The sequence below is a fragment of the Sorex fumeus genome, unplaced genomic scaffold, assembly GCF_029834395.1.
Source record: "Sorex fumeus unplaced genomic scaffold, SorFum_2.1 ptg000008l, whole genome shotgun sequence".
In the NCBI taxonomy this organism is placed as follows: domain Eukaryota; kingdom Metazoa; phylum Chordata; class Mammalia; order Eulipotyphla; family Soricidae; genus Sorex; species Sorex fumeus.
Window position 1 is genome coordinate 31,949,335 of NW_026606065.1, and position 10,507 is coordinate 31,959,841.

General features: G+C 45.8%; 1 pseudogene; it reads right to left on the reverse strand.

The window, feature by feature from the left end:
* Positions 1-6,890: 6,890 nt before the first annotated feature.
* LOC130019342 (TBC1 domain family member 22B-like) lies at positions 6,891-9,999 on the reverse strand (annotated as a pseudogene).
* Positions 10,000-10,507: the final 508 nt, after the last annotated feature.

Here is a 10,507-nt window from a genome sequence, read left to right on the forward strand (position 1 = left end):
CATGATCGGAAGAATTAACATTGTCAAAATGGCAATGCTTCCCAAAGCATTCTACAAATTCAATGCTATCCCTATTAGGATACACATGACATTCTTCAAAGAAATGGAGCAAACACTCCTGAAATTTATATGGAACAATAAGCCCCCAAGTATAGCTAAAGCAATTTTTGGGAAAAAGAAAATGGGAGGAATCAACCACCCTAACTTCAAACTCTACTACAAAGCAGTAATAATTAAAACAGCATGGTACTGGAACAAAGGCAGAGCTGCAGACCAATGGAACAGGGTTGAATATACTGACATCTCACCCCAAACATATAATTATCTAATCTTTATAAGGGAGTAAGAAATGTGAAGTGGAGCAAGGAATGCCTCTTTAACAAATTGTGCTGGCAAAACTGGACGGATATGTGCAAAAAAAGGGCTCAGATCTCTGCCTAACACCATGTACAAAAGTAAGATCAAAATGGGTTGAAGACCTTAACATCATATTGGAATTCATACGGTACATTGAAGACAAACCCTCCATGACATTGAAGCTAATGGTATCTTCAAAGATGTCACACCACTGGCCAAGATAGTGAAAACAGAGATAGACAAATGGGACTATCTTAAACTAAGAAGCTTCTGCACCTCAAAAGAAACAGTGATCAAAATACAACGACAGTCTACAGAATGGGAAAGGATATTCGCCCAATACACATCTGACAAGGGGTTGATATCAAGGATATACAAAATGCTGGTTGAACTCCACAAGAAGAAAACCTCTAACCCCATCAAAAATGGGGTGATAAAATGAACAGAAACTTTCTCAAAGAAGAAATCTGAATGCCTAAAAGGCACATGAGAAAATGCCCTACATCATTTATTATCAGGGAGATGCAGATCAAAACAACAATGAGATATCATCTCACACCACAGAGACTGACCTACGTCCAAAAGAACAAAAGCAACCAGTGTTGGTGTGGATGTGTCGAGAAAGGGATCCTGCTTGTGGGAATGCCGACTGATTCAGCCCTTTTGGATAACAGTATGGTTGATTCTCAAAAAATTAGAAATCGAGCTCCCATTTGACCTAGCAATACCACTCCTGGCAATATATCCCAGAGAGGCAAAAAAGTATAGTCGAAGTGACATCTGTACTTGTTTGTTCATCGCAGCACTCTTTACAAAAGCTAGAATCTGGAAAAAACATGAGTGCCCGAGAACAGATGACTGGTTAAAGAAACTTTGGTACATCTACACAATGGAATACTATGTTGCTGTTAGAAAAGATGAAGTTATGAAATTTACATACAAGTGGTACTACATGGAAAGTATCATGTTAATTGAAATGTGTCAGAAAGAGTGAAACAGACATAGAAAGATTTCATTCATCTGGGGAATATTAAGTAACAAAATAGGAGACTAACACCCAAGAATAGCCGAGATAAGTACCAGGAGGTTCTCTTCATGACCTGGAGTTCAGCCGAACATGTTAGGGGAAAAGGCAGCTCAGATAAAGAGTGGAGCACCAAATAAAGGGTGTTGGGTGGATCCTCCCAGGATGGGAGATGCATGCTGAAAGTAGACTACAGACTGATTGCCTCTCAATGCCTCTTTTGCAAAACCACAGCACCCAAAAGGAGTGAGAGAGAATCTTAGAAAATGCCCTGCCACAGAGGCAGGGTGGATGGGGAAGATGGGGGGTGGGAGGGATACTGGGATCAGTGGTGGTGGAGAATGGGCACTGGTGGAGGGATGGGTACTCGATCATTGTATAACTGAAACCCAAGCACAAAAATTTGTAAGTCTACAACTGTACCTCATGGTGTTTCACTAATAAAAATTTAAAAAATAAAATAAACTGATATTAAAATTGCTTTTCTAATTGCTTTGCCCTAAACTTTCAGTGAAATTATATTACATGTTATAGTGTAGAATACATATATATATAAAAGTTGTATTTCATGTCTATATGACATACGTACATATATATTTACAAGCATATTATACATGTTTGTAATGCGTATGCAATATGTGTATATTTGTGTGTACAGTTGTATGAAATTGTAAGAAAGCATACATATATGCATAAAATAAACATTTTTCAGTCATAACTGACCTTTTTTATGGGTCAACATATACTATTGTCCCCTATTCTGCTCTGTTTTATCATACTTGACTGACTTTCATTTAATCGGAAACCATGATTGGAACAATAAAATTTCTCTTACTTTCCACACGGTTGCTGCCTGCAATTTGATAAATGTGTTAATGGGAGGGACAGGGCTCCGTATGCTTAATATTGCATAATATATTGAAATTCAACACTCTATGGTCTATTATACGTCATTTTACTTAGCTTTTCTAGAGCTTTTGAGGTCTATTACAAGGTTTTTGTGAGGTCCATTTTAAGGCATTTTCTAGACCTTTTAAGGTCTATTATGAGTCACCTTACTCAACTGAAAAGTTGAATGAAACTAAAATGTTGAATATTGTGACTTAGAAGTGAAGTAACAAGTCTCAAGAATGCTAAAATGGCATAATAGAAATTTAAACCCAGTGTGAAGGGGGTTTGTAAAACCCCAAGGCCATAAAGAGACAGAGGGCAGAAACTGCTGGAATTAAGGCTCCAAGCACAGATTGTCTGCAGTGGAGGATTAAGGAGGAAAATTGGGAGAGACAAAAAGAATCACATTATTACTCCTATAAATTAATTTAAGTAAAATTCCTTGCCTTTTTTTAGGATTAAAAATAAATTTTCTTTTTATTGAGGTAGTGTTACTGTGCATAGTTGTATATGTCTCTTTTAAAACTGTCAATAGCAATCTATTGATAAAACAAATCTCAGTTCTGCTGCAGAAACACTGAATTCCTGAAAGTATCTTAAAGATGCATATCGTGCTCTTTAGATTATTGTTCAAAGCACACACTAGCCTCCTTTCACTATCTAACTACCCAGATGACAATTGCTTTCTTTTTTAAAATTTTTTTGAATTGTGTTTTATTTATTTATTGAGTCACCATGAGATACACAGTTATAAAGATGTTCATGTTCGTGTTTCAGCCATACAATGTTTCAGCACCCATCCTTCCATCAGTGTACATTTACCACCACCGATGACCCCAGTTTCCTTCCCCCATATGCCCATTCCCATCCTGCCTCTATGGCAGGAACTTTCCTTCTCTCTCTCTCTCTCTCTCTCTCTCTCTCTCTCTCTCTCTCTCTCTCTCTCTCTCTCTCTCTCTCTCTCCCCACCCCTCCCGGCCATTATGGTTTGCCAAGCTGTGTTATTTTTTTTTCCAAGAATGATTTAATTTATTGATTTATTTTGAATACCCATCCCTCCACCAGTAACCATTTCCCACCACCACGGATCCCAGTAACCCTTCCACCCCCCATTCCATCCCCATCCCACCCTGCCTCTGTGGCAGGGCATTCCCTTTTGTTCTCTCTTTTTTATTCGGTGTTGTGGTTTGTAAAAGAGTTAAGCCTGATTTTCAGGGAAAAACGTTGGAGAATTTACTTTCCATTGACCACTTTATATATAAGAAGATGTCGCGCGGCCGCGTAAGCAGCTACACGGTTTGGAGTAAGAGTCCTGGTTCCTGCATAAGCGAGCTATGCTTGTAGAGGCTCATGGTCACCGGGGTTCCCTCTGGAGGAGGTGGGATGCGGCACCTACTCCATCTGGGACTTCCCAGTGATCTCAGCTCTCTTCGGGACCAGGAGCATTCTCGGTAGCTGTGGAGCCCACCCCCCTCCCCCGTGGCCTTTCTTCTCTGTGACTGTGTGCTATAAAGATGGCACTGGGGGGTGTTATGTTTTATAGGTACAATTTCACACCTGTTTAAAATCTATGTTAATTAGTAAAGTGTACCAAAGTCTCTTCACCACCATCCATTATCTTTAATCCCATGTTTTATACCTAACTTCCTCCAGGATAATTTGAAATTTCATCCCAATTTTCCCATATTAGATTGGTAGTAGCATCCATTTAAGATATGTAACTCAACACACCACGTTTAAAGGAAAATGTGAGGAAAAAAATGTGCAACAAAAATAGAAGAATCCTGTCCTCAAGAAATGTTACTGAATTTGCATCGATGGAGTAGCTGCAGCTATATTATACATACATACATACAATGTGAAATGTTAGCTTTCTTTTTTAAAACAATGTAAAAATATAGGAAAGAGTATAGTTACAACTTGGTGATCAGGAAAGAAGATATTTTCAGTTGGTTCTTGGGCTATCAGGAAGTGGCTGGGATTCCAAAGGACAGGATAGAAGGAAGTAATCATTCCATGTAGGTTCATGACAAGCTCAAGTCTAGAGAATGGTTAAGTGGTAGTGGTGGGGGGGCAGAGATAAAGGGAACAGTAGATGGGAGACATTGCAAGTGACAGAGATTTGAGGTTTAAATGTGGTCTCACTTTCTGTAAACAATTATGAGTTCACAATATAACAAAGAGGAAGAACCTATAGTATAATGTTTGTTATATTTGGGAGAGAACCGAGAATCAAATTCAGTATCTTACACATGCAAGACATGTGCGATACACTGAAATACATCCTTTGCTGTATTTACTTTTCAATGAATGACAAAACACTCCAAGTCCCTGCCCCCCTTCAAAGTATATTAATTACTGTTTCTTGAGTAACGGATGGCATATCCACTCAAATGAAAGCATAGAACTGTAGGCTGCTGGGATTAAGTTATTGATCATGATAATCGCTATAATATAATGAATATAATAATCACTATAATATTCATGTGATCATGGATAAAAATGTTCTTTTTACTTTTTTATGTAGGACTACTGCTATTTATTCAGTCACTGATTAGCTGATTGAATTGGGCATGAACTCCACCTTACTTTTTTTTCATTTTTAATAATTTTCTTTATTGAATCACCGTGAAAGCAATTAAAAAGATTTTGGGTTTAAGTCTCGGTCATACAATGGAACACCCATACCTTCACCAGTGCCCATTCTCCACCACCAAAAACTCCAGTATAGCCCCATCCCACACCCTCCCCCTACTTGTGGGGCAGACGATTTCCACATCACTCTCTCTCTACTTTGATCACATTCAATATTTTGGCACCAGACCATCATTATTATTTGGGATTTTACCCCAACACTCAGATCTGCTGAAAAGGCAACAGTAGACAATTTGTTTTCTATTGCTGGTTAAGAATAACATATGATGTTGCATGGCTGCAGTAGTGGTCGCGCAATATTGAAATTCCTAAATTTTAACACTTAAATTTGGAGGAATTTCTGCCAAAACTTGCTGGGCTCTGAGATTTGTTCCTGAGTCTCTGGGACTGTCATGACCGTTAAGCGGCTTGATCAGAAGCCAGAAAGGCTGTTCATGGGTGGCGACTCGGGGTCTTGTTGGGATGGAGAAGAAAGGGCCAGCTCCACCCCCATCCTGTGAGGCCCCGCATGTCTCGTCACTGAGGGCCCAAACCTGACTGTCCAGTGGCCTCTGGAGGATGGAGGTCACCGAGCCACCTAGGAGGAGCAGGTGGAAGGACAGCACCCTTTCCCCCCTGGGTGGCCTGGCGACAGTAACCTAGTGCGGGGTCCAGTCACATTTCTGCCAAAAGCCATTGGGTTCCAAGATTTGTTTCTGAGTCTCTTTGATCATGGCAGCTTGATCAGGAGCCAGAGAGGCAGTTCGTGAGTGACAAATTGGGGTCTCGTTGGGGTGGGGAGGGAAGGGCCGGCTCCACCCCCATCCCATGAGGCCCAACTTGTCTCGTCACTGAGGGCCCAAACCCAATTATCCAGTGGCCTCTGGAGGATGGCATCCACTGGGCCGCCAGGGGGAACAGGCCAAGGCACAAAACCTATTCCCACCTGGGGTGGCGCAATGCTGGTAACCTACTGCAGGGACCAGACCCATTTCTGCAAAAAGCCTTTGGGTTTCGAGATTTGTTTCTGAGTCTCTGGGATCATGGCCATTAAACAGCTTGCTCAGGAGCCAGAGAAGCTGTTCATGGGCGATGACTCAGAGTCTCATTGGGATGAGGAGGAAAGGGCTGCTCAACCCCATCCCTTGAGACCCCGCATGTCTTGTCACTGCAGGCCCAAACCTGACTGTCCAATGGCCTCTGGCAGATGGTGACCACTGAGCCGCCAAGGTGGAGCAGGTGGAGGGACAGCACCCTTTCCCTCCTGGGGTGCCCTGGCGACAGTAACATACTGCCAGGTCCAGACACATTTCTGCCAAAAGCCACTGGGTTTCGACATTTGTTTCTGAGTCTCTGGGATCATGGCCATTAAGCAGCTTGATCAGGAGCCAGAGATGCTGTTTGTGGGTGGCGATTCGGGGTCTCTTTGGGGTGAGGATGAAAGGGCTGACTCTACTCTCATCCCGTGAGGCACTGAGTGTCTCGTCACTGTGGGCCCAAACCTGACTGTCCAGTGGCCTCTGGAGGATGGCGGCCACTAGGCTGCCAGAGGAAACAGGCCAAGGCATGCAACCTATTCCCACCTGGGGTGGCCCAGCGCCGGTAACCTACTACAGAGACTGGACGCAGTTCTGCCAAAAGCTGTTGGGTTTCGAGATTTGTTTCTGAGTCTCTGGGATCATGGTCCTTAAGCAGTTCGATCAGGAACCAGAGAGGCCATGCCTCCAATTATATAGCTGAGCCGGAGGTGGTTTGTGAGTGTGTCTTCCCACATACCTAACTTTTGACCATTTACTTTCTTGGTAAACTTTGCCCTAAGGTTTTGGGGTCTGGCCAAAGGCACAGCAGCAATTTGGGGGTATCTGGAAGTCTGAAAACGCCATCAGGCTGCTGATGCACTCGCCTCACAGGTACAGATTGACCTGCTGGTGGCACCATACCCCCTTTACTTTTTTTTTTTTTTGGAGGAGGAAACACACTATATTTAGTTACAGTTCTTCACTTTATCCACAATTTCCTGTACAAACATAAAAACTAAAAAAATAAAACCACCACTTGGGAACACAAGTGTCTCTCTTTAATTTGTCTGGTGAGGGCTGGTCACGGCCCCCCTCTCTGTGGAGAAGGCTCTGAGGCACAGAGGAGGGGAGAGGAGGGGCGGGAAGGATTCCTGAGAAACAGCTGCCAATGAGAAACATCATATGCTGCACTAGTTTTCCTGGGGGCCACGCCTCCCCCCAGTCAAGCATCCCCCGCTGAATGTGGGCCCCACAACTTGCATGCTCTGCTGACGCGAGGGTTGTGAAGGGTGGGGGGGCGTGCCAGGTGCTGCCTCGCTCTGAGGAGAGACCCTTGCCCCAGTGCTTGGCACCATGTCAGTCACAGACAGCGGCTGTCCTGAAAACAAGAAAGGCCTTCCTTTCCAGAGTCTGGGGTGAAGGGCAGGACTAACATCATGCAGAAAGCCTTCTGCCTCTGGGGACTTCCCCAGGGGTACAGGTGGGGAGCCCGATGAGAGGAGGAGGAGCAGGGCAGTGGCCCCAGGCTCAGCCCCATCTGTTCAGCTTTGCTCCACTCAAGAGGACTCCCAGGGACCAACCTGGAGGGGCTGAAGCCATGGGCCAGGCCAGGCCTCCTGTGCTAGTGACCTAGGATTGCTTTCACATGGATGCACATTATAAATATAAAACCGTATCTGCTCAAATAGGGCATAGCACTAGTACATCATACCCATAGACATAATGACACAAGTTACACGTAATATCTTGGAGTGGGTCACCTGGAGCCAGGCCTGCAAAGGGGAAGTCCCTGTCCCCTGTGGTCCTTCTGGAGGAAGTGTGTTAGTGTGCTCACGGGTCCTCCCTGCACCTCGCCCACGGGTGCAGACATCCCCCAGAAGGGAGCAAGAGCGCCTGGCACTGGGCGGAGTGTTGTGCGGGGAGCCTCCTCCTTTCTAAGGGATAACCCCTCCCTGGCTCAAACCAGGTGGCAGGGAAAAGGCAGAAGCGAGGCAGGAGGGGAGAGGAGTGTCGTGGAGTGTAAGGCGGTTTTAACTTGTGATCAAATCAAACAACGTCACACAGAACAGCGCAGTCAGGTGGTACTGGAGGTTAAGGACAGCCAGTTCGCGTGGGGGAACGGGGGAGGGAAGGGGTCGAGAGTCGGACCCTGAGCCTCCCACCACCTGCCTTGAATTGTTGTCCAGTTTTGCTTGAGAGGGGCAGACGCCCCGGTACCCCCTCCTCCATCTGGACCCGATCCCACGGCACCAGAATACTGACGGTGGCGCCTCTGAGCCCCACGCAGAGAGGTGGCGTGGGGGCCAGCCCCAGCTTGCAGAGGCCACAGTGATCAGACTGCGTGGTCCAGCGGGAGCAGCACCTATCAGCGGTAGTGATACAGGGCGTGGGTGAACATGTACTTGAGTCTGCAGCCCGATCTCCTCGTTTCCCCAGGGGATGGTCGGGAGGTTCTGTAGCAGCAATGAGGAGCCCCTGAAAGTCCTCCTCATCCAAGGTCTCCTTGCTCCACTTGACCAAGAAGGCTGCACAAACGTAGATGTGGAAGTGGGAGAACCCCTCTGGCTTAGACTGGTAGGTGTCCACACGTGGATGGTGCAGCGCAGAGGCAGCTCCTGCATCAGCACGTTGTTTATCCACCCGAAGGCGAACTGCAGGTATTCGACCTTGTACCTCCTGAAGTGATTGTGTACCTGCTCATTGATCCGGCTGACCAGCTCCTCCAGGGCCTTGGCCTTCTTCTGGATTCCCGGCTGTGCGAAGGTGTAGTTATCCTGGATCCCGTCCAGAAGCTTGCTCATGCACCAAAAGCTGTCGGCTTCAATGCTCTGCAGCATGACCATCTCAGCCAGATTGGTCACGTGGAAGTTCTCTACGTCCTCTTCCACGTTTTCTGAGTGGAACACGACAAAGAACAGAGTGACCAGGTCGTTAATTCCCTGGACATAGCCACTGGCAGGGTGTCGGATAGCCCAGATAAAGAGGATTCTTTCAAAGATCTCCTGCACCAGCGGCTGCTGAAACAACGGAATGAGAGGGTTCGTCCTTTGAATGTCCATGTGGATCTGTCTGTAGGTGTCCTGATGGTGCTCCTCATTTCAGGAGTCGTAATACTGCTCAATGAAGCCAAAGTGTTCCTCCCGCTTCCTCCACTCTGTGTTTGTTTGTTTTTTTTAAAAAAAAATTTATTAGTGAAGCACCATGAGGTACAGTTGTAGATTTACAAATTTTTGTGCTTGGGTTTCGATTATACAATGATCAAATACCCATCCCTCCACCAGTGCCCATTTTCTACCAACACGGACCCCAGTATCCCTCCCACCCCCCAACCCCCCAATACCCCCTTCCCACCCTGCCTCTGGGTCAGGGCATTCCCTTTTTTTCTCGCTCTGTGTTTGTTGGGAGGTAGCCTGACAAGAGCCTTCAGGTCACAGGCAGGACTTCCCTGGGAACCTCTGGCCAGCTGCACTTCCATGTCAGTGTTGTGACTGGAAAGAAGCTGACAGAATTTTTCTAGCCACGTCTTCTCTTGCGCAGTCATTGGAGGTGCCCCCACAAAGCATTTTTGTTCTGAGATGTGGCCCACGAGTGGGATGATGGGGCAGAGCAGGAGGGACTGCTGTTTGTGGAGCGGGTTCCTCAGGCAGGGGTCACTGGAATTTCGTAACAACTGGGTGTCACTGCTGGATTTGATGACCTTATAGTTAGCGGGGATGTCAGGTGTCGTGAACTGGGACCGTTCTGGCTTCACCCTTAGCTTGCTGCGGTTTTCCAGGACTTGGGCTGCAGTTGCCAAAGCAACTTTTAATTCGGAGTTTGAAAAGAAGGGGAGGAAAAGTCCTCTTCTTCATCATCGCCAATGTCCCAAGCATCACTGGTATTCTGAGAAAATTTGTGAAAATTGGAGGCCTTCTTACTCTTCAGAGGAACTGCGCTGACTTTTGACCATTCTTTGATGAAGTTTTTAGTGAGCCAAGGGTCCAGTGGAGGGTTCTGTGCTCCATGCACCGGCTGTATGCTCCCCGGAAGCTTGGCGCTCCTCTTCTAGAACTTGCTTGCTGCCCTGGCGGCCATGGTGCGGGCCGGGACTGGGCAGCGGTAGGGCCGAGTGGGACGCGCCTGACTCCGTGATCACAGACCAACCCAGGCCGCTTTCCCCCCAGCTCCTCTTTTTACTTTAAAAATGATCATTTTAGTTCTGTGTTGCCTTGTTGGATTATTTGACGTATGTACTGATACATTGTGTGTTCAATAGAAAAGGGAGCTCAAAAAATATCCTTTTCATTATTTGTGTTCTGCTTACAGGATCAAGACATTAGCAAGTGATGAACAAAATAGATCCACTTTGGGTGGCGATTTGCAGAAGGCCAAGAAGATGCAAAAACTATCTTTAATAACATCCAAATTCTCAGATAATTGCTCTCGCAGTAGCAGTTGGAAATGTGCCTCCAATCCCAATGTTTTCTTTCTAAGACTGGCCTAGAAAGAAAGAAGCAGTGATGTCTCTTAACTAATACTTATCACATTTTGGTGTAAATATAGCACAGTGGTAGGGCGTTTGCCTTACAAGCGGCCAACATGG